The 25,468-nt window shown below is 42.4% G+C and overlaps 1 long non-coding RNA gene across 1 annotated transcript; it reads right to left on the minus strand.

The window, feature by feature from the left end:
* Window positions 1-2,251: 2,251 nt before the first annotated feature.
* On the minus strand, window positions 2,252-5,614 carry LOC136358505 (uncharacterized). Its single transcript, XR_010743130.1, has 3 exons — window positions 5,584-5,614; window positions 3,012-3,120; window positions 2,252-2,585 (listed from the first exon to the last, which is right to left on the minus strand). It is a non-coding gene; the product is annotated as an uncharacterized lncRNA (long non-coding RNA).
* Between the last annotated feature and the right edge of the window lie 19,854 nt (window positions 5,615-25,468).

A 25,468-nucleotide genomic window follows, 5' to 3' on the forward strand; every position in this document is an offset into this window, starting at 1 on the left:
TTTTTCCCCTTTTTTTCTCCCCCAGCTACCATCAATAATTTCATTCAGAGCCCTTACCATGTGACGACAAATGCTGTTGGAAACCCTCAGCAGAAAGTTTAAAGAAAGCAGCAGCATGGAGAAAGAGCCTCATTGTGTTTTTATTTGTTTTGTTCTCTTTCACTTACAGTGAAATATATATAACCATGTCCAAGGGGATTGCTTTTGAGGTCTGCAACCAAAAAAAAAAAAAAAGCAGTCCATAGGCATACAAAGATACAAAGCTACAAAAAGATTTTATCGAAATTTTCCAGGAAAATCTATGGATAGATCCTGTTAGTTGCTGCCTGAGCACAAGGTAGCACTGGAATGTTTTCTATTGGTACAACCAGACATATGTAAGGAGGTAATACAACCTTTATAAGGGATAAAATAAGATAGTTGGGTGAAAAAATGTTTAAATAAAGCCCTTTCCTGGAGGAATGTAGGTGTCAGCACTCTCCTGTTGGGAAAGGTACTGGTTTGAGGGGTTGACAAGGAATAAGAGACAAATCCCAATATCGTGGCATGTGTTCCTCATGCTCTACAACCACTGCAACTGCAAAACTAGGCCATGACCCTATAGACACGTATTTAAAATTTTCTGCAGTGACAAGGATGAGAAATATCCCATCATTTTTTTTTTGTCCTAGAGAGAGTTTCAATACCTGAGGTCTGCACAGAGTGCCAGCACACAGTGACAGCATCCAAAGCATCAGATGGCTGGCTATTCTGCTGTTACCAAGCTGCATCTAAGTAGGTTAGTGGAGTGAGCTGGCACATGTTCCCTGTTCCCTCTCTCCACATTTCTCCATGGTTTCTCTCAATATTGTAAAGGATTTCTTATGTGGGACTATTTTTTCATCATGCCTTTTTTTTTTTTTTTTTTTTTTTTTTTTGCTTGTGAGTATTAGTACACACACTCATAGGGTTAAACATGGTGAGGCAAAAGAGTAACAGTTATTGTAGGAAATTGGTCAGGGTTTTTGTTGTTGTCATTTGCTTTGATTTTTTAATTTTTTTTCCTAGGGCCTGAATTCGAGGTTCTGCTGTCACATGACATACAAACCTGCCATTTACACAAAAAGAAAAGCCAGCAACACCTAGGAAAGCACACCAAAATGTGTTTTTCCATTATTTGTTTCACTGAATTGAATGCACTGGGAGCATTTCAAAGAGCAAGCAGAGACATGCTGAGGTATGAATGGCTCCTCTTCAAATCCTGGGGGGAGCCCAGGCCATCTCCATGTCTTCTCCAGCTCTTCCACCTGGTTCCCACTCTACTGCCTGAGTGGCCTGGTTTCCTCACACTTTACTCTGCCACATCATTAGCATTTCCAATAAAGCAGTGTCTCCAGCTCAGTGTCCACAAACCCCCACTCCACTAAACTGGGGGTTTGTTTTTGTAGGAAAAAAAGCTCCATTTTGTGCTTTCTGCTGCGTTTAGGGAGAGGGAAGGTGGGTGTCTGCCAAATGGAATATGGCACTTTTGATGCCTTGGGAAGGCTGAGCTGAAATAGAGGCTGGACAGAGCTGGAGAATAAAGTAGGGATTTATTGAAAATCCTTCAGAATCCACCTTGGGCAGGACAGGGCCTGACCAGGGCTACACCCAGGGTGGACTAAGAATGGTCACAAAATGGTCACAAAATGGTCACAAAATGGTCACAAAATGGCTGGTTGGTCACGAGGTCTTACATTTTTATAAGTTTTGGTCCATTTGTATCTTGGGGTTGAATTGTCCAATTCCAGCTCCAGGTTGTGAGGTCCCATCCTTCTGGTTCCTCCCTTCAGCCCACCCTTGTCTGTGCTTTTGGGGCTGAAAGTTGTCCTTGGTCTCCAGCAGGAAAAGGATTTGTTTTGTCTCCCTGCTCTGTGAAGAGCTGACTGACATAGGCTCAGATCTACACCCCTGGGCAGCACAGAATCTGAAAACATGAAAGCTAAAACTAAAGGCATCACTTTTCTCCTCCAAGATTGGGGAGGAAGAATTTCTGAATCAGGAACATAAAATCTGCTCACTGACTCCTGCCTGGCTCTGGTGGGGGTGGGCTGACCAGCCAAAATGGGCATCCCTCTTTGTGTGAGTGTCAGGAGGGTTCCTTACTGATGAGATAGCTGTGCTGACACTGAGGTTGGGAAGGGTTTATCCCACCAGCAATGAGTTCCCCCAAAAACTGGACATGGGAAGTGGCCAGAGGAAGAATCATGTGTTGATATTTTCCACCTCTCAAGGGAAAATCAAATTGAAATGCGAATTAAAAATAGGATTTAGTTTCCCACCTTCTCCCACTTTTTTTGTCCGGTTTTATATATTTCAGTGTATCTACAGATCATGGTTAAAAAATACTTATGGTGTGATAAGCCATCTCTCCAGCTTGTTCAGGCACCTGAATTCATCATGATGCTTTCAGGGTGAAGCAGTGTATCAGGAAGTCACCATCTAACGTACCTGTAGAATGCAAGTGGGATCCACCAAATCAGTGCCTTCTCTTCTTCTAAAATTTCTTACATGAGAATTTTTTCTTTTGGCTTTTCTTCTGGCAGGGCCATGGATTAAAACTGATGCTGTTTCAGGCAATTGAAAAAAAAAAAAATCAGCTAACCAAACCCATGATTGGGCATTTCTGTTGCAGGCAAGCTCAATGTCTTTCCCTCTGTGGAAGGACATACTTGGAAGGAGTGGAGCTCCATACTCCAGCCTAAATTTCTCCCAGCCATAGCACTAGGAGAGCCCAAATTTTTCAGTTTTGAGGCCCCAAAACCCCCCAGGAACAGTGTGGAGGGGTCTGTTATGCCACCATCAGAGGGCTGAAGCTGTCGGCTGCAGGGATGAAGAGTTTGAGGTTGGCTGCCAGAGCTCTCCAAGCTCGGGAGGGGTTTGGAGAGATGCAAGCTGGTGTTACATAAACCACTGACTCACGCTGAGAAATCACGAGTTTTTGAAAGTTTCAGCTGAGGAATGAACAAAACCTCAAGCTGCATGTTACTTACAAGTGAGCAGGAACTGGGGGATGCCGGGGACCTCTGCAAATCTGGCCTTGGTTCAGGGCTTTTTGAAGTTCTGCCACTACTCCAGGGAGGAACTGAGAGCCATGTACACCTGCCAGGGGGAAAATAAGGCCCTTTGTTATTTCAAGGGAAATCAGTGTGGGCATTTCACCTTCACCCATTGGAAAGGACTCCTTAAGATAGAGTAAATAGAAGTTAACTTTTTTCCCCTCTGTTTTTGGTTTGGTTTTGTTGTTTTTTTTTCATGCCGCTATGTGTGATAATGAAAAGTTCATCATCCAGGATATTTGCTTTTTGTCGGGGGTATCTAAGCATGCAAGTGTTTGTGGTTTCATTTGCTGGGCAGAAAGAATTGTGGAATTTGGCAGTCTATGTTGGTCTATGGTTTCTGTGAATGCCTGGATGTGGTTCTTCCTGGGGCATTATGGGTTACTCAAATCCTGTCCCATTATACAGGTAATTTGTGTGCCACAAAGATGGTGTGTGCATATGTAAAAGAAGTACAAGACCGAGACTTCCTGCCATGTGTTAGAAATACTGGCCAAAACCATTTGCACTGTGATATTTAAATCAGACTTTTAGAATCCCTGGTTGGAGACATATGCAAGTAGTTGATTTTTGGATCATTTACAATTTTCTCTCTCTCTCTTCTTATTTACAGTAGGCACTCAGCATTTTTCTCTCTCTCTCTCTCACACACACACACATGAACATAAATTATTCAGAGGCCTCAATAAAGCACTGGTTGCCTGATTGTGTTTGTCCAAATTTAAAAAAAATTTGTTGTCTTCTATCAAGCCTTAGTTCTCCTTTTTTCTCAGTCACAGTCTCTCTCTCTTTCTCACCTCAAACACACTGATGGAAAAAATGAAGATGTGCAGATGGGCTGCTCATTTTCAGTCAGACTGCTGTTTAGATATGGCGTCAGGAAAGGAGGAGTGTTAGAAACACAGTTGTACATGAGGCATCCCAACCATTGTGTTTGGGCTGCCTCTGCACCACTGAAGTGTTGATTATCCATCCTAAGCAGAGCCATATGAGGCCAGAGGAAAAGTAGTTAATGAAGAAAAAACCCCCAAAAACTATTGGCAAATTGCATGCCTTTCAACCTTGCACAATGGGATAAAAGAAATATGGATTAGTGCTAGGGTCAATGTTTTTATTATGTGAAGTACTAGATGTGCAAGTGCCTGAGCTTCTGATGTTAAAAAAAAAAAAAAAAAAAAAAAAAAAAAAGGTGCTAAGTTTATAAACACACATGCATATAAATATATTTGCATATACATTTAAAAAAATTATAATATAAATATTTATTTGGGCCGTTTTGCTTTGCAAAGCTCCCTTCAACACACTCCCAGCTAATTTCTCAGCCTGCACTGCAAATTACTAGCAATTCAATCACCTTACAAAACCTTTTTGCAGTGACTAACACCACGTCTACGCTTTTGGCACTGCGTGGCCAGGAGATGTTTTAGCAACAGCAGCATGTAAAGCAGAGGCACCATTTGTGAGGCTCAGGGCCCTTAAAAAAAAAAAAAAATCATTCCTTTCTCTCTGGGCCATGGACATTCCTGAGCACTCACGATGCAGCTGCTGAGCCTCTGGACAGCCCACATATGGCCCTGTGCTGAACAATAGCAACTCCTTGTTGTTCTCGTTATAGGCATCACCATATGTGTTTATTAGAAGCAGCAACAAAATGATGACGGGCTCCTCCAGCTATCCCTGCTGCTCCAGGGAAAAGAAAAGCAAGGGAGAGATAAAAATGAGAGGGTCCTTCTCAGCTTTGGGGCAGTGAAGGTGGTGCAGTCCCACCCTTTAGGGAGGTGTGGGTGTTTATTTGTTGGTAACATTGCCAAATTGCTGCTGATCCTGTAAATGAACTCTGAACCAAAATTCTGCTTCATTCCCTTTTATTAGAGAGCTGCTGGGTAACTTGGAAAAATGGAATCCTGAAAGTGATCTGACATCCTGAAACTTCCTCTGCAGTCCTGTCCCAGCAGGGCCCACCTGTACAGAACTTGCCAAGTCACGCAGGAGAAACATCCCAGCCCTTCCAAGAGCTCGGGATGAGGAGCACACTTGTCCTGTACTTCCATCCCAAACATCCCACAGTGTGGGATCGCCCTCATCGTTGGGCTGCCTTGAAAGTACCTTCAAATTACAGTAATTTGTCTTGGGGACATTTTTGAAATGGAAGGGCTGAAGAGGGCAGAAGAGCCCAAAAACCCACAGGAATGGTTTAAGGCTGTTTTGACATCAGTGTGAAGACAAGGGAGTCCTAGGGAAGGGGTGTTCAAAGGTGGAAGTGGAGATGAACTAAGACAGTCAAACCAAACATCTGAATCCTCACAGGCTTCAGGTTCTGTGTTATTTCTTCATGCTTCTACTATTAGCTATACTTTAAATCAAGCAGAGAAGAAAAAGGAATTTTGAGAGCAAAACCAGCAGAGGTAGTAATATGATGTATCTCAGTAAGTAGCATAACACAGTTTTGATATCCCTGATTCAGCTGCATTCAGGCACATGGAAATCAATGGGATTGAGTACTTACACCCAAAGGGAGATGTGAGCCTCTACATGCATGAGCCATATTTTTCATGTTCAAATCTTGATATTTTCTTGATAATTGGTAGTCTCCTACTTACTGTCTTTTTGAGACTAAAATTAAAAATCTTGGACACTGTAAAAAAAAAAAAAAAAAACAACAACAAAAAAAAAACCAAAAAAACCATCAACAAAATACAACCAGTTAAAAAAATGAGTTTGCAATGCTGACTTTTATTGATTTTACTGTGACCTTCTAGCTATGTTAAGAATGCCATTTCCACTCTTACTTGACTTATTTTTTACTTCCTACCCATAAAAGTAAACAATTCTAGATGATGCTTTGCATCCTTGAAAAGTTCCCAAAGCAGGATTTTCCACTGAGGCTGCAATTCCTTTGGGTTTCATTTTCCTTTCTTTCCTTTCCTTTCCTTTTTTTTTTTTTTTTTTTTTCTTTCTTTATGTAGCTCAAATCAATTTTGTGACTATACCAAAACTGCAATGTTAAATTCTGTTATCTTTAATTGCATTGCTAAGAGACTAAATTGTGTAGTTACTTAAACCTCAGCAAAGTCCTTGCCTTATTCCCCATTTGCTCATAAATTACTTTTTACAGGCTATTGTTTTCTCTCCTCAAAAAATTCTAACTACTTTTTCTTTTGAATGAACCCATCTACTACTTCTCCACTTATCAGTTTGGAAATATTGCTGTATCAGTTTCACACAGTTTGATAACTTTTTCTTGAATGGCTCTTTGTCTGGGCTTATTTGGTCAGAAGAAGTTGTTTTTCAGCAAGCACCTTCAACCCTGCTTCCTTTCAGTTATTGTCTCCTGAAATATCAGCATGTGCATTACAAAGAACCTGTTTATAACTCTTGAAGGGCAACAGCGGATCAACAGCTTATTGCACTTCTTGTTTATTAGCAGTAATCCCCATTCCGCACCTACAAAAGGCAATCAGGGCTTTGCCACTGAGTGAAATAAAAGCATGATGAGACCATATGGTTCTTGTTAAACAAGCCTCATCTTCCTATTGTTGATACTTATCTCCAAAATAAAGTATTTCTGCAGAAAGCATATTCCCATAGTATATTCTCTTTCCAATGACCAGCTGGCTGCCAGTTTGTTATTTGCACTGCAGTAGACCACTTTCATCTATTTCTATTTCAGTCCAAGAACACCATTTGTACATTGTCCAACTTGGAAATGTTAATCTGACACCATTGGTCACGGGCCTTTTAACTCCGAGTGGCAAACTTCCAGCTAGCTGCCAGTTGAGTATTTACATTGGAATCTTTCTTAGCCCAGAAATAAACTATTTGTTTGCCATAAGCATCAGCAACATGCCAATAATTTCTACAGCACATATGTAGAAAGGTACAACCCACTCCACTTTGCTGTTGTCTCCTCAATAACCTCCTAAGTAGCTCCCTGGGGAGGTGCTGCTTGTCTTGAGCCAAGATAAATGCATCTATTCCCCTCTCTATGCGTGTACATAACTTTTATTTACGTCCATGGAAGTTACACACGCATATTAAACAGAGAAAAGCAGGACCAAAGTCAGGATGGTTGGGCAGGACTCTCACAGCTTCTCCCAAGACTCAGGACTGCCACAAAGGCTGAAACACTTGGAAGACACCAATGCAAAAAATATACAGTTGCTTTGGCATCCTCCAAAACTCCCTGCAAAACAGCCAGGAGATCAGTGTGTGTTCCTCTCTCAGGAAAGAGGCAACGCTGCATGTGCTCCAACGCAGCTTTTCAGAAAGCAGAGTGGCATGAGCCCCATGGGATTTTGCTTAGGAGATTGCTATTACTTCCACTAATACAATTTAGGCTTCCTGAAAGAATATTATACTTCGAGCTCTTTTCAATGAAGTAAAAAAGGGAGGCAGGAAAAAAAGGGCTCTCCTTAGTCCTGTGGTTTAACTTAAGGAATGTTATACTGTGGCAAATGTGAGTTTCATGTACTTTGTTTGACTCTCTTAAAATAAAACGTTTCCTTTTTACATATTCCTGTGATGACCTGCGGATGGGAGAGGCTAAAGAAAGGCTTTAACGAGTTCAAAGTGTGAACTTCATGAACAGAAACCTCCTCCCTTAAAGACAAAAGGATAGTGACAGTAATGCCCTGTTCTCCGCTTTGTTTTCCCTGTTTATTCACATAATATACCCACCAACTTTTGTGTTAATTTTGTTGTTCCAAATTTAAAAAGAAAAAAAAAATCAGTTTACAGGAAGAATTACCAACTGACCTTGTAGAAGTACTTAAATAAAACCTTAGAGAACTAACTGAGATGTACAACTTATATTATTTCTTAGCACCTACCTGTGCATTTAGCTCAACATCCCCATACACCTGCACCTCACAACCTGAAAATCAATGAAAAATGCTTAAAATGAAAATGAAAATGCTGGCCAGCATGAAGAGCAGGATCCTGAAAATGTTTGTTATGTGAGCTAAGAGAAGTTGGCCACCTCACATCAGGCTGGACTCCCTCCAAGGCTCCCAGACTCTCCCCCAGAATCCAGCATGGAAGGGGAAGAACTTTCAGTGTTAAAAGACATGACTTACAAAGTGATTTTGCATGTTAAAGACTCAGATGCTAAATAAGCTCCCTTTGCCATAGAAGTCATGTGTAAGAGGCGCATTTCCTACATGGCTGGAGAGAAGAATGATAACAGACTGCTGTAAGAAACTCCAACACCTTGGGTAAAACACAGAAGGACTTCTTTTTCCAGCACTGCAGCCCACTTGCTCCTGCAGCCACTGTGATTTCTCTGTAAAACACAGCAGTTTTAATTCTGACCTTTGTTAAATCCCTACTACTTGATTTTTTCTTTGTACCCTCAGCATTCCTTTGGGTGGATGAAACATATACAAGCATGTAACCATCTACTGTGCATCAACATTTTGATAAACATACATTTTCCTTACCTCACCTAAGGCTCCTCTTACAATCAAATGAAGGCGAACAAAATGTTTTGACATCCTGAAATGTATTGTCTTTTCCAGGAGAGCAAATAAATAGACCTGACAAAAAATAATGTCATAACAATCAGCAGCTACATCTTGATCCTTGCTGCCGTAACTTGAAACTAGTAAGAGAAGGTTAAAGTAACCAAAGTCTGAATTCCTGGCCACTGTAAGAGCATCTACTCCTCTTCTGTTGGGTTTCTTCTCTATGGCTAATCCTATCTGGGGCAATCTCTGAGCTCGATACAATAGCAGAGTTCTTCCCCAAAATGATGATGAAAATTTGACTATTGGAAATTAGTCTTGTTGACTCCAGTTAAGCCATAAGAAGCAGGAGCAGGCAGAACTGCAGACCAGAGGAGGGGAACAAAAAGGTAACAGGCCTGACAAGACACCAGGACACCAGAGAAAAAAGGTTATGTTGAAGATAGACTCAGAGAACTTAAAAAGAGAGGCCCAGGGCTAATCTTTCTGCTCGTTTATTTTTCCCTCTGTTTGTTTATTTGCTAAAATTCAGATTTTAGAGCAATTAGTAAAATATCATGCAAATATTCCCTGTGTGACTGCACATGAATAACTTCAATTTTGCTAAACATTTGTCTCGTTCTGAAATACATCTGCTGTTTGCATTGAGATAATCTGCTGAAATATTGGGAAGTAAATTACAGTTTTTATAAGATATTTATGAAACATCTTCTTATTTGTATACTAAATATCTTTGACTATCTCGGCCTGGTTTTTTGGCTGACGTTTGCCTTCCCCAGGAGGATCCATGCCCTGTTTCAATTACAGACTGGGCTAAGTACCATCTTATGGAAAAGCTCCAGTTGGCTGGGAATGGCTCAGTGTACAATCATAACAGGCTGAGGGAGTAGTGCTTCATCTGCCAGCAACCTATGACAGAAAATAAAAGAGAAAAAAAAATCCAACCCAAAAACAGAATACAAGGTTGCACATGTGCTCAAATTACATGGTTTTCTAGAAATTCTGACACGGCACCACAGGAGTGTGTGTCCTTCCACTCTCTACGCCCTTATGGTGAAACAACAATTAGGCTTGGAGGCTGCTCCCAGTCCCTGCTTGGTGAACACACAGCATACAGGGAAGCAAATTAAAGCCATTTTTTGACTGTTTCATTCTCTCAGGGTTGTCCCAGTCTCTTCTCATGCAGAGAAGTCCTAAGGGGTTGGTTAGTATTGCTGCAGCCTAGCTGAGTTTGTGTGCAGCTCAGTTTCCAAATTTTCAAAGGAGATGTGAAAAATCAGGTCATTCCTTATCACTCAGCACTGACTTTTGGGATAGGACCAGCCATCATAACCTTAAGGGATGCCCCCAAGACGACACAGGGTAGTTGAAGAAGGTGGAGTGTTGTGTTTTATCTTCTTTTTTGCCATTAAATGCTAGGGAATAAATGCTCAAAACCATCTTTTTGTTCGGACTCATATGTTTATTAATTCTAATCTATATTATATTATTATTATATTATATATTATATTATCTATGTCTATATTACAGTCTCACAAACTGTGAATTCTGCAGCCCTACTAGGTAACAACTAAAAAATGGAGCTCTATTTCTGTCTCTACAAGGCCTTTTAAGGATAAATTGTCCAGTTATGAAATGACACCTAAATTATTTTTACTTTTAACCCAATAATCAACACCTGTGGCCCACAATGTGGACTTTCTATCCAGTTACAAAATATCATCCAGACCCATGAAGAAGGTGGTGAAAAAAGAAGGACAGGCCAATGTCCTAAAACCTCCATCTCGCTTTATATATATTACTATATTCTAAAACCTTAAACTCTAATTTTTCCACCCTGTGATATCACACACTTCTATTCAAAGTCCACACCCACAATTCCAGTGCTATCACTCAATTTTGGAAGCCTTTTCCAAGGCCTCAGGTCAAATGCAGTGTTTTATTTGGGAGTCAGTGCCTGTGAGCACAGAAAGTCTAAAATTCTCAGTGCCCAGGGCTCCAACAGTGGAGGATAACAACCAACCAGATCTCTGTGCTGCAGGAATTGGAGAATAGTCCTGCTGTACAGAGACAACTGTAGCAGCTTCAAGCCTGAGCTGACAGAGCTGTTGGAACTCAGGGCATGCAATGAAACCCTCCTGAGATGCAGATAAATCCTAGATCTCTGCCGTGGCTTGTTCTATGCAGAATCTGCATTGCTGGCAGCCCCCAAAACACTTCATGAAAATTAGCTCCTGTAGCTGCATGAGCTGTAGCCATGTGAGCATGGAGATATCTGTAAAACTAAAAGTTAAGACCTAACTATCCCTTCAAACCCAGCCTAAACATGTCAGGAGCTGCCCCGGCCCACAGCCAATGTGTAGCTCTGCTGTGTGCCCTGGGAAGCCACCAAAGAGTTTTTGATCCTCCAAACTTCTCTGACTACCTGAGACTTTGTGCCCATTCACAGACAGTGGCTTACTGTGGATTCCTTGTCCAGACACACAGCACTTCTGGCTTGGAGAGTACTGAGGGCTCAGTTGAGAGGTGCTGGCAGTAGAATTTGGATGTGCAAATCAGATTAGCATTGTGTCTCTTTCATTCCATTCAAAGCTGCTCCATCCCTACTTGACAAGTTAAAACTGAATGTCCATTTACAAAAGAAAATTAACTAAAAGAAGAAGAAGAGGAAGCCAGAGGCACAGGGGTTTGCATTTAGATGATCTAAATACTGGATGAAGAAGTCTGGGAAAGAGATAAGGAGATTGAAACACTTCAACACCACTTGTCATCTTAACTCACAAATCCCACTTTGATTTGCTGTTAACATCACCTACATGGAGCCCAGCTTTAAAAAGAATAAAAGAATGGTATGACCTGACTTGCTCTGCTCTTGCTTGGACTCCACACAGTACTTTGGCACTGCTTGTTTGGTCACCTATCTGATTGGCCTAAGGAGCCCCTAAATTGACGTAAGAGGGCAGGGACACATTTTGGGTTACAATATATAACCAAAAGCATGTATTCTATTCCAAATCTATTGAAACCAGTTGAAGAGGTGTTTATCTCATAACTCTGGGGAGAAGGGGGTGGGTGCCTGCTGTTAATGGGCAGCTGTTCAAACCAGATGGGGCAGCGTTTCTTTATCCCTTCCAGGACCCATCCTCCCTGCAGGGGATATCTGCTGTTCATGGGCCATCCAGGCTCACTGCAGGGCTGAGACAATTCCATCATCCCATTGGGAGATGATCCACCCAGGGGGAGGAGCCCAGCATTCCTACCTGGATAAATCCTGACGTTCAGAACAGCACGACAGCCTGTTTGCACTGGATTCCCAGAGGGAGACCAGACCCATCTCACCACCACTGGACCCTTCTACAGGATCATCTCTGCTCCAACAGAACCACATCTGTCACTGCAGGAGGACTTAACTGGACTGCTCCCAACACCCTGACCAACAGGGTGTCAGGTCGTGTTCTGACTACCAGATTTTCTAGGATTTCCATTTGTTTGCTTGTTTTTTGTACTACTACGTTTGTATTTTTAATATTCCTAGTAAAGAACTGTTATTCCTATTCTCATATCTTCGCCTGGAAGCCCCTTAATTTCAAAATCATAATAATTTGGAGGGAGGGGGGTTTACATTTTCCCTTCCAAGGGAAGCTCCAGCTTTCCCTGGCAGACACCTGTCTTTACAAACCAAGACAGGACAACAAAATTTTAACAGCCTGTGGCTGTGTGGGCAGGCCCAGACTGCCTCACCAAGGGCTGTTGGTACCCACACTCCGTGCTGAGCCCTGCCTGCTGTCCCAGCTCTGTGGAGCCAAGGGCTCTGGCAGGGACCACACTGGCAATTATGCAACCCTGCTCAGCCACAGATTTCCTCTGGCACCAGCAGCACAATAAGTGGGCCCGTTGGTAAAGGGGAATTGTTTCCCTGCCACAATAGGGCTCTGGATGAAATCATCCCGTGATACCAGGCAGCCTCGACGTGCCTCCTCTGCTCCCCACCCTGGTTCAGTTGGTAGTGCCTTCCTGCTCCCTGTGGGCCACAAGTCCCTCATAAAATGACAACACAATAAAACAAAATAATAATGGGACCCATAAAAGGCTTGATGTTTTCATTGCTTCTAAGAAAAAGTGCCACGGGAGCCTCACCTGAACAGAGGCAGCAGATTCCCAGCTCTGGCAAGGATTTTTTAAGGGGAGGAGAGAACATTTTTCAAGCCCTGGGTGCCAGCATCCATCTCACCCATCCTCAGCTGTACACCTACAGAGGAAAAAAGCAGGTGGTTACAGTAAATGCCTGGCAGATCATATATGGAGTTATAAGCTCACCTTAACCCCTAAGGACTGCCTGAGAAGGGAGATGGCTGCTGAGAGCCCCATCCCAGAGGCTTTGGCAAGGCTGCCCTGCTCCCAGCATCTCCCTTCCTGGTGGCATCGGGGACCATCAGGCTCTAGCAGAACATTTTGTGGTCAGAGTAATTGCATTGTGTTGTCCTAAAACTGCCGAGGCGTGGCCCTAAATAAAACCAGAGCCCTGGTCTCACTGCAGGCACAGCAGCCCCCAGCTCCCCCTGTGCCTGCAGTCCTGATGCATGGCCCAGTCCAACCCTGCTGCCCTGCTTTGATTTTAGCCATGTGGTTATTAATGAACTTTTAATTGCCTAGAGGGAAGAAAGATAAACATGTGATTTGGGACAAATGCATACATGTCACTCTCCCTCAGATATCCCTCTGTATTTTGGTGTCCTAGAACATAAATGCACCATTTAATTATTTGTGCTGGCAGTGCCAGAGGAACCTACCATTTATTTATGTGGTTAAATCAGCTGCAGATGTTGACTGTGCTTTTTCTTTCATTCTTTTCTTTCCTTCCTTGTTGGCATTTTCAGGATGTCCTCTCCCCACCCCCTCATTTAATGAGGGCATCTGAAAAGCATTGGGGTAAAAAAAAAAACCCTCTCTAGTCCTGTCCACAAGGATGGCATCCCAAAACATTCTCACAGACTGTGCTATTCTGCTGCTCAAAAGCAGGGATTTGACAAATTAAGACCTCAAACACCAGGAACTGAGGGGAAAAGGAAAATTTCCTGTGCCCAGGAGAGCTCCTCTGGCGAAGGAATTCCCAGAGCTGAGACTTCACAGCACTTGTGGAAACGTGCTGGAGAAACTGAGTACCACAGGGAAAAAAGGAGACTCATGCTGTTTCCTGAGAGGCCTAAACCAATTTTGTCCCTACTAACAAGTCACTCCTTTTTTTTTTTTTTTCTCCCTCTTTTTTTTGAGCCTTTAAGATATTGAAGTGATCTCTGCTTTTCATTTTTTTGGGGGGCAGGGACTGTATGGACCATCTGTCTAAGCTGGGCTTTGGCAGAACTTACTGTAACTTTCTTGCATCAGGCATGTTCTGTGGTTTGGGTTTATCCCTGTGAAAATCGGGCTCAGCATCAGCTTTCAGCATTAGCCAGGTGACACAGTGAAGTCAGGGATGCTTGTTTGACTTTCAGAAATGCTATCCATTTTCACATTATTATTTTTTCCACCCCATGTCATGTTTCTTTTCTTGAATAGAATCTGCATAACCGGGGTACTAGCCCCTCCCAGCCACCAGAAATCAGGACAAATTCTTCCCTTTTGGCAAGAGAACACAGTCCCTTTCTGCTTTACCTGGAAGACAGTCATCAGGACTAAGTATCCCTGGGAAGAAACTTAATGCTGCACCCAGAAAATACACTTCAGATTCTTTTGGCCAGAGATTGATGTTTCCTGGAAAAATTCTAAGGTGTTTAAATGATGTGATAATGAGTGGAGTGGAAGCATTTAGGAGGCAGGACCGCTAGGAAGTGGTGGTTGTTTTTTTACACTTCCAAAAGTTTAAAAAACCCCACATCTGATGTTCAAGTGTTGGAATCACATTCCGTGCTGGAGAGCTGGAAAGTGAGTGGTGCTGGGGGTGTCAGGGGCTGGCTGCTCCACCCCACCAAGGCAGCCCAGACACTTTTTAAAGCCAAACACCATCTCTCTAAGGGCATCTCCAAGTACCATTTGTAGAACTCCTCTTGGAGAGGCTGGTCACAGCATGACTGACACAGTCTCTTTAAATTGAGCCATATATGAGGAGAATAATAATTTGCTTTGTAGCAATTATCCACTATGAGCACTCCATAATCTGGTTCATCCTATATTATGTGAAAAGATAAAATATCCATGAAACTGTTTCACCATACATTTGTGTACATGCAAAAGCTCAAGATGCATTTAAATATGTATATTTATTATACTTTGTTAGCTACCTACATTTATTTTTTCCCCTTTTTATGCTTTGTTTTTCTTATAGAAATGCACAGAAGCCTAAGGATATATACATATGTATGCATGCATACAAAGGTATGGCATGTATATTCAATAATATGCATTGGGCCTATAAATACATATGTATACATACATGCATATATGTATATACAGATTTACACAGACATATATAAATGTACTTGCATGTCTCTACCTATCCATATGGATGGGCACATGCTGGGTGTATAAAATGACTGACTACTCGAGCACTGTTCCAAGGCACACTGAGTCCCATGACACAGGATGTGAGCCTTCACAACAGTTCCCAGGCTAGACATGCAAGCAAGTCCTCTTACACATTATGAGCTGCTTGCATTAAAATTCAACAAAATTTTAAAGAGGTTTCCTGTTTTGGGGTTTGTTTGGTTTTTTTTTTTCAGCCACTACTCTCAAGCCTTATTCTTCTCCTCTGACGGCTCTCAGTAAAGCCATCGTCCTCTCTGCCTGCCCACCAACTTCTCCTGGGGCAAGGGCAGCATAATCAAACCAGATTTGGTATAAAGCACTGATTTCTGTCTTTGTTGCCATTGATCTGGCATACCCAGAGGACCTGAAATATTTCAAAATTATCTCTAAAATGACTTTTTATGTCTCATTCCATAGCAGGCACATGGGCAAACAGCATGCAGGTTCCTCAGCAGCTCGCTGTGATGACTTAAGCTTCCGCTTTCATGTTTTTCAGATTCTGTGCTGCCCAGGGGTACAGTTCTGAGCCTCACATTCAGTGTCATTCAGCTCTTCACAGAGCAGGTAGACAAAAAACCCTTTTCCGGCTGAGGACCAAGGACAACTTTCAGCCCCAAAAGCACAGACAAGGGTGGGCTGGAGGGAGGAACAAGAAGGATGGGACCTCACAGCCTGGAGCTGGAATTGGACAGTTAAACCCCAATGTGCAAATGGACCAAAACTTATAAAAATGTGAGATTTTGTGACCAATTGTCCATTTTGTGACTATTTTGGGTCCACCCTGGGTGTAGCCCTGGTCAGGCCCTGTCCTGCCCAAGATGGATCCTGGAGGCCTTTCAATAAATCCCTACTTTATTCTCCAGCTCTGTCCAGCCTCTGTTCCAGCTCAGCCTTCCTAAGGCATCAACTAAGCCACCTGAACTACATACATTTTTGTGAGTTTTGAATGCATAAAACAGCCTGGCTGCTAGTTGATGATGGCCTTGCCCTGCAATGTTTTTGGCACCTCACCTGTGTGGCTGTGCTTGCCCAAGGGCTGTACTCTGGCTGCTGGGAAAAGTGCTGGAGGCTGCTGGGGACAGAGTCCCAGCCCACAGGCCTGCAAGGCACTGCAGTGCCATTTTGAATTAAAATATTTATTCCTGACGTCTTGCAAGAGGGGAAGAATGAAACAAAAAAAAAAAAAAAGCAAAAGCTGGCAGTAATTCAAAGTCTCTGCAAAGTCACTGAGAATCTTCCAAAAGGCTTCAGCGAGAGCAGGATTAGCTCCCCTCATCTATACACAAAATTTGTTGTTTTTTGCAAGTCAAAGTGGTGAAGCCTCTGCTCTCATCAGCTATTGCTTTTAAGTGTGCTATGAACAGAGCACAATCTGCCAAAAAAAAAAAAAAAAGTCATTGACAAGGAAGACTAGCTGAAATGCCGAGACAAACTTGGCCACGTTCCTGCAGTTGAGAGCAGGACCAATAAAGACGTGGGCTGGTCTCTAGATGCCATTGATAATGTGATTTGAAAGCTTGTTTGAAAACCCTTGCTATGTCTCTGTTGTTTATTCTGATAAATCCTTCCTCATCCTGTCCTCTGGCCCCTCGCCCCCCCTCCCACACGTGCAAGGATGCCACATCACAGCCAGGCTGCACAGGGCTGGGACACCTCGAGATTCCTCCCAGCTGCAGCAGCAGACACTAAAGAACCCACAAAAGCAAGGAAAATTAAAGTGGCAAAAGGAAAACTTCCCAAGCTGTGGTGCTTGTTGAACTGAGGGGCTTTAAACAACTCCAATTCTCAAAATTCCAGCTTCACTGTCCTTCTATCCTCCATAAACTCAGTCAGTAGATCAGGTATGACTTTACCTAATATGCAATTTTTCTGCATCCCTCCTCTCCTCCAGGCAGTTATTCACTGATGCTGATATTCAAGGATACAGTAAGTCTGGAAATCTGGTTAATAATTAGGCTGATGAGACAACCTATTAAAAGGACCTGAATGCAGGTCACCCACTGCCCTATGAGCTTCTCATGACCAGAAGGAGCAGTGACAAAAAAATGACAAAAAACACACCCCAAATCCTCTTTCCTCAGCAATTTGACCACATGCTGTCTCAGCTACATGCAAGGAGCTGTTCCAGAAAAAGCACATTCATTAAATGGGGTTTATGATGGGATTGAAGCAAAGAGTCAGTGCTGGAGAGAGGTGAGGCTGCAGAGGTTTTGCTGGTCTGGCTGTGTGGTGATATCCAACAGGGTGGTGAAATCACAGCAGAAGATGTGCTCACATGTACCTGGACACACAAAATCCCTCTGTGAATCCATGAAAACCCTGAGGATGTGCACAGGCTGGTCTTCATTAGCATTTGGACAGAAAAAAAAAATCTGCTTCCTTGTCTTATTTCTGGATGCTGAAAAACATCAGCACTTTTTTGCAACTTCTTGAAATATTTTCAGCATGTGCCTGGCCCAGCTTTTCTATGCACCCAGGGAATTATGGAAATACAGAAGACTGATGGAGCTGCTGGAGAGAGAAGTGGCGTGGTTATGCCCAGACCAGCAAACAGAAGAGCATTTCCAGTGCATGCTGAAAATTCAGATTCTGTCCAAGTCTTTGGAGAGCAGATGTCAATTATGAATCACATGATTACTCTGCCATATTTTTCTGGGTTATGCTCATTGACTTAGATAAGGTATCATTTTTCACCTACAAAATATGCTGCATATACAATAAATAATATGCACAGTACCATAATAAATATTCAGTATATATGGTGTGTGCATTATAGTGGTCCTGGTAGAGTTATAGCAGAACAGTCAAGGCTGAATTGGCATTTTCATTATAAAGGCTGATAATTCAAGATCAGTAGCAAAAGACAATGAAATACCATCTGCTCTCACACAAACAGCTTTTACAGAGGGGTTTTAAGGTCTTGTTGCAAGCAGTTCTGCAGAGAGGACAAAAATGAGAGAGCTCCTGAGACGCTGTCTCTCACTGTCAAAACCTTTCATCTGATTTTGTTCCCACTTAGATGGCAGCTGATGCTTTTTCCTAAATCTCCAACTTCTGGAGCCAGAAGATATTGTGAGCACTAGTGTCCTCACAGGAGATATAAAGAAGTGTTTCCCAGACTTAGTGCCACAATAAAAAAAAGCTTGTAACTGCAAACTCTGCAGCTCACCAACCAATACATAGATGGGGTTAAAAGGTCCATGTCTGGACTTCTTGACACTGAGGAGCAGCAACACACCCCTCAGCACTTGCTGAAGACCAGGATGGTGTGGCCTGGGGCTGGTGATGACCTCTCCCAGGGGTACCAAGCTCAATGACTGAACCATTGTTACCATTTTACATATTTCCCAAGACCTGGCCTCTTTGAGAATTACCGTCTCTCTTTTTAATACCACCTCTGTGCTAGCCTGTACCTGGTGGCATGACAAGAACTCAAATGCTGCTGAGCCAGCCACATCTCTGGCTTGTACAAAGCCATTTTGGTAGCCTCAGGGCAACCTGCTTTATGCCCTTTCAACTTCTTCGTGGTGGCTGCAGCCCTTCAGGTGGAGGTTGCACAGGAATGGTCTCATCTCAGCAGAAGTTTTTGTAGCATTGCCAAAATGGGGCTGGATGGACCCAGGTGAGCAGATTTCCTGGTGGGGAGGGACAGGAGGTGTTTTCCACCACGAGGTGTTAAAGAAAAAGTGGGAGGCCTGGTGGGTGGGTGTCAACCTCTTCTTTCAGCATATCTCCTTGCAGAGGGCACGTCTGTTTACACCTTGAGCTAATCACAGTGACAACCAGCAGTGAAAACCTGGACGCGGGAAAATCCGTGGGAATTTTGCCCAGACTTTTCCCCTGAGATGTAAAGACTGATGGTTGAAATGTAATTCTTTCAGTACCTTGTACCTTTCCCTCTAACAAACAAATTTTTGCAGATTTTTTTTAGCTCAAAGCCAGGAGGCACCCAAGGATCTTTCCCCCCCCCCTATTCCCAGGACAATAAAAGGATGTTGATGCTGCAGGGCACAAATACAGGTAAGGATATTATAATCCAGGCCCACCTGTGACAATGGAACAGCTCCCTGCCCATCCTGACATGTCTAACAGGTGAGTTTGCCCATTTTGTAATTCCCTGCTTGGCTGGCTGGCTTTGTATTGATGATAAGTATTATTCACACATCATCACAGCCTCGGCTCGGCAGCCCTTGAGCCTGTTTCCAAAAGAAGCTGTCACAGACAATAAACACCAAAGTAACCCCACTTCCAATTTAATTGTTTTCTCAAAATATCACTAGCAATTAGACTATATTAGCAACAGATTGTTTGCAGTAGCTCATTCTCTCAGTCAAAACTGGTTTCTTTCTCTTTTACAATCACACAAAACATCTGAAACTAGAAAGTACCTAGGGTGGTGGTTTGGATTTTTTTTTTCTTTGAGTCAGAATCAAGTAAACAACTGACATTACTTCTACAAAAGCCAAAATATCTGGGAAACGCAGGATAAAAATATGTGATGGCTGGGATTTTTTTAATGTTTACACATTTATTGTGAAAGTTTTAAGAAAATACAGTGACAGCACTGCCTGCAGTACAGTCGGAAATGACAGTCAATAAATAAAACTAAAGGACTGTGCAATAAATAAATACAAGACTAATATAATATGTTTGCAGCAGGCTGATCAGTTTTAAATCCTTTGCCTAAGGCTGACTTTTACAATAAACAAACCACGCCTGTATGCTTTTCCTCTATTGGTGCTGGATGAGCCCAGTTATTTATGGTTGGGCTCACCTTATTCCCATGAGATTTTTGCCCCCTCAGTGTATTTTCCCCTTTAAAAAAATGAAAAGCAAGACAGTAATCCCACCCAGAGGTGAGGTGCACTTACTCTCTTACTGACGAAGCATTTAGGCTTCACAGAGATGTGTGGGTGCACAGAGCCATACCTTGTGTACCCCCACACTGGGGGCAGCCAGAGCCTTCATTATTTCCTATTTGTGCCCTTTGCTGTGCTGCCTGTGTCATTCTGTGTCCCACGGTGTATCTGGGGATATTTTTTCTTTTTTCCCAGGCCAGCTTAGCCAAGTGACTGCAATCCTTTTATTACCTTTAGTGGGAAAAAAAAAAAAAAAAAAAGTAAAAATTAGCCCTTTCTTTTTTAAGCAGTGCTGCATGGCTGAGGGGACTTTGAGAGCTCCAGACAAACGTCTGCAAAACCATCCCTGGCTCAGGGGCCGTGATCACGGGCTAGGTAATTTGTTTGATTAGAGCATCCTCGAAGAGACAAAGGAAGTGTAGTGGAGTGAGTCAGGCTCTGGTCTCATTTACAGGTCTGGAGATGCATGGAGAAGCTATTACAAGTGACCTGTGACCTGGCCCACCCTCAGGTGAAACGGCTTTGCCCAGTCACCTCCTGTTAGCCTCAGCCAAATGATAGGCTTGGGGGAGCCCGGGATGCACCCACGGTTCATCACACAGACAATATCAGAGCCACCGGCCCAGCCCCGAGCTATGCAGATGTAAAAAAAGCAGATGAATTTTAAAAAAAGAAAATAAATAAAATAATGGGCTTTCAAACTTACCGTGGCCATAGTGTTACTTACAACAAATCTGTCTGCAGTTTTGGGGCGGCAGAAGACGAAAGCCCTCAGGAAAAAAAAAATGTCAGTGGCTTGAGTTTATTTATATGTAAGGTAACCATGAAAAACGCCGGCGTGCCGCTAATTGTGGGGCATATTTATTCTGCACAAGTTGCTCTCCACATTAGCACAGTTGTTAAAATGCAGTTTTGCCTCAGGAATATTATAACTTTATCTTCTGTAATTATAAATGTGGATGTTGCTGGGGTTCTATGTACATCGAAGAAGAAATGTAAAGGAATGGGCACTTGCAAGGGAGAAAACAAACATAATTAAAAACGCAATGGAGTAATTATATGTAGCATGGTCAGGAAGTGGGGACCCATGGATAAGCTTGGCAAACAGCTAATGTTGTGTTAGATCCTGGCTTTGGATTTGTGTGCCTTCTCCCATGGTTTTCCACTCAAACCAACCAACTAGGACCAGTTGGCAAGGCAAACGGTGATGTGCAGCAGCACATTAATCTGCCCTGTGCAGTCACATTAGTGTAAAAGCAGTTTCACTGTGAGCAACTAGACACACAAAACTGGAATGCAATGGCACAATGGACTTATCATGCAGCAAATGTTTCATGAATGACGATGTAAGAGCAGCTTTTGATAGGGTAGGGGGACACTGCCTTGAGAAACACATGGGAGATAAAACTGGGAGTTCTCCTTGTGGTGTGAAGAGGTAAAATTCAGACATGATTTGCTCATGTGGAGCAAATTCCCAACTTGCCCAGGAATCAAAATTTTCTCAAGAAAGTGAGAGTGGGACTGTGGTGGTGACAGCAGCCTCTGGAGCAGTGGGTGCATGGGCTCATCACATTGCTTCCAGCTCTTCCTTCACAGTTAAAGCACCAGCTTTGGTACCTGCACAACACAGAAACGTGGATGAACACCTCCAAAAATTTACATACTGGGACCAGGAATCAGTTTCTTTCCTCAGGGAGGAACCATTTAATGGTGCAGGAAAGCACTTGGTAGCATTTCAAGGTTTTTGGGCTTGATTTCTTTTACTGACTCCTTATATTTATACCATAAAAGCAGATCATGTCATCCTGAGTTTAGAAGACAGATAGCACCAAATTTCCATGAATATCTTGGCAGGGGCCAAGCAGAAACATATTTGTCATACCACTACTATTCACCTGAGCTTATCAGCAAAAGCTCTGTTCATGGGCATTATTAGAAACCAGTCAGGTATAAAAAAATACCTGGGAAGTTCAGTGTGGTCAGGAGGTTTGTCAACCAAAATCCTGGAACATTTACAGCTCTCATCTACTACAGTGTTCTTTTTTTCCCTAATTATTCCCCTCCAAGGATTCTTACTGCCCTCTAAAGGCTCCTGATACTTGAATCTCTTTTCTCCTTCCACTGCATTTTCCCCCATGCCCATCCTTTTTTCCCCCCTCTCCTCATAGTTTTGGCAATATCCTGTTTTGCTGAACGGTGCAAATGAAACAATTCCAATTTTCCTGCTTCCAACTCAGGGATATCTGTGCCCAAAAAAGAAAGCTGGACAGTGATGTACCCTGAGATTGAAAAACAAGGAGAGGGTCCATTGCAAGACTTGGGCTTTGTGGCAATCAATTTGCCTAAATTGTTTTTATCCTGAAGCTAGGCATGCTAATGCGAATGTGCTCCTTCTCATTTCCTCCAAACACACCTATCATCCTTTAGACCTGCCCAGATCTAAATATATAGAGGGTCTATCACAGATAGAAAATCTCCAACAGGCACAACTCTTCCAACTCTTCACATCCCAGACCATCCCAAAGTGCATAACCCTGGAAAGTCATCACCTTAAAGGGCTGGAGGGGTTTTCCAGAGGTGGATAGTGCTGTCCCTGGCCCGTGGCACCTGTGTCATTCCTGACAGAATGCTTATCTTTGGGGTTTTAGGGCCTTCAGTGCTGGAAAGGCTGCCACCTCCCCAGGCAGTGTCTTGCAGTGCATGGCTGTTCTTATCAAAAGAAGGTTTTAACCTGAGTCTTCCTTTACCGCAATTTAAGCTCATTACTTCTTGTCCTATCTTCAAGAGGTTTGGAGATCTGATTATTCCTTTCCTCTTCACAGCAGTCCTTTACATTTTTGAGGATTGTTTTGTTGACACAGGCACTTCTCTGCACCAAAAGCACCATCTGAGGAGAGGTTTATCTCTCCGTTGCTGAAGCCAGCAGACTTTTGGTTATAATGTCCACTGGCAGCACTTCTATTGCAAATTCACTTTACAAAATGAACTGAAAACTGAAATGAAACCTCATTGAAAAGCTCACATTATGGGAATTTATGCTCCCTCTTTGCTGTGCCTTAAAATACAAACAAGACTATTTTTTGGCTTATGTGTAATTGAAATAAAAATAAGCAGACACAGCTTTGCCAAACACCAGTGCTGAATGCTCATCATTTAGGACCCCAGGAATTATCACCTGGACTTAAAAATATTAAAATTTCAGTGATACATGTGAAGCCCCTTGTAATTGCCATCTGGGCTAGGCTCTCTCAGAGCTTGACCTGGGCTTCTATTCACTTCAGTCAACTATTCATGCACCAGAAAATTAGATGTCTTGTCATTTGCTGTGGGCCAATGGGTATGGAAAAGCCAACACATCTATTTAAGGTGGCATAAATGACTCCCTAGAAATGCCATTTTTTTTTTTTTTTTTTTTTTCCCTAAGAGAGTGCCTAAGCATTAAAAGCTTTCAGAACAAAAACCACAGTGGAGCAGGATACATTTTCACAGAGTTTCTCCCCAGTGAAGCTGCATCTTTCTTGTTGGTACACTTACTTGATTCAGACAAAACTGGGATCCTCACATCATCTCACAACTCCAAGGTCTTTGGTAAAGATGGCAAACATTAAAATACCCATGACAAATTCACCAGGAGCTCAACAGCTTCCACAGAATACTGAATTTCTCATTGTTTTAAAGTACTTCAGAATACAAAAAGCCATGTTCACTTCTGGCTTTAAAGTACTTCAGAATACAAAAGGCCATGTTCAATTCAATGGTGCACTACCATTGAATGTCATTGAGTCAGGCAGATGTTCCTGTTGAGCAGCAGCCTGATTTTTTATTCCTTAGCTTCTACAGGCACTTCCTTCTTACAGCAAAGTTTGAGGAGCTACGACCTTTGTAAACATGGAGCTACCTACATTTCAGAAGAGAAATGGTTGTACATGTGCTTTACTGGTGCCCAAATTCTGGTTGAATTTCTTCATCAAGTGCTGAGTTAGCATATGCTGCCTACTCTCGAGGGTGATGGACAAGTCCAGCACATATTTAAAGGTGTTTCTTTCAGAGGGCCTCGAAAGCCAGATAATTTTGTGGCCACAGGTTTGACCTAAGCTTTTCGCCTTGGGGAAAAAAAAAAAGTAAAAAGCTGCACGGAGAAAAAGGAGATAAAATTCCCACATACCACCATTGGTGGGAGTGAGGAAGTAATGAACTAATTAGCTCAGTAATTAGGACTTTGAGAAGGGTTAAGTGTTGGAAAACAGTCCACATCATACAGCAAATCTTTTTCCAGTTATTATGTTTTGGAAAGCAGCAACCTGCTTGTTCTGAGGTTGCAGTCAGGTGGCTGTGTTCACTAATCACCAGTGAACATATCTGCATGAACCTGTCTGCTTGTTTTCTGAGAAAATTGATATAATCTTTTCTGATGTGTACAGGCCCCTTATGGAGCCCCCTAAGTGCCAAAAATGCCCAATTTTGACCAAAATGGCTTTCATCAACTTGAGAAGGAGGTTGTCCCTGTCCTCTCAATGAAGTTAAAATGTTAGCAAAAGACTCTTACAGCAAAGTGACAGAGCTCTGGAGCTTGCTATTAGTGAAAGGTTCTTAAAATATGTCCAGTCATTTCAAACTAAAACTGTGTTTTGAACTTAGCAATCTGCTCTTGGGCTTTCCACAGTGGTAAAATTGGTCAGATAAACTTTCCTCTCAACAGATAGCCTTTCTTCAAAAAAAGCAAGCCAGAAAGTTATATTTCATATAGATGTAAAATATAAATCTGTACATTTTTGGTCCTATTTCTTTATACTGCACTGTCGTGATGCAAAATGAAAATGTGAACATGATCCAAAAGATGCTGCTTGGATTACAGACCTCCTTGAGGGTTTTTTTAGGAAAAATCCACTGGGGAAGATACTGGAACAAGAGGGTAAAAGGGTGACAACAGTTGTGCTAAACTGTGGGTGTAGCCAGGCCATAATAACTCCTTGGCCATGGGGTTATTGAGGCAGGGCTGATAGTTTGCTGCATCTTGTAGGAATAAAACAAGCAGCTTTGATTTCCTTGCCCAATGCGTGCACCGCACCCTTTGAAAACCAATCCAACCAAATGAAAAGGTTTGGATATATTGCCATTTAATAATTGCCTCCTGCTCAGTGAGGAGTGAAGCTTTTTCTTCCCTTTCTTCCCTTTCTTCCCTTTCCTCCACAACAAATTCTCACTAGGGTTTTTTCTTTTTTTTTTTTTTTTTTTTTTCCCCACTACAGACAGCAAACGTAATTATACAACAGATCAGAACAGCTTACATAATGCCCTTTATAGAAACCTGTCTTACCTCAGAGGCATATTAGCATTTCTTATGGGTTTAAGGGGTGAGGGATTAATTACAGATTTTCAAAATATGCCTAATTACATATTTACTGGTGGAATAAATAATTCACATTTCATAACTCGCCATGAAATGACTACTTTCTTTTGAAGATTAAAAATCTGAGGCTTGAGGAATGTTAAAGTTCAAACCCTGAATAAAGACTCCTAATCCTTTATAGATCTGCATTTTACTCAC

Source organism: Sylvia atricapilla, chromosome 3 (genome assembly GCF_009819655.1).
Source record: "Sylvia atricapilla isolate bSylAtr1 chromosome 3, bSylAtr1.pri, whole genome shotgun sequence".
Lineage (NCBI taxonomy): Eukaryota > Metazoa > Chordata > Aves > Passeriformes > Sylviidae > Sylvia > Sylvia atricapilla.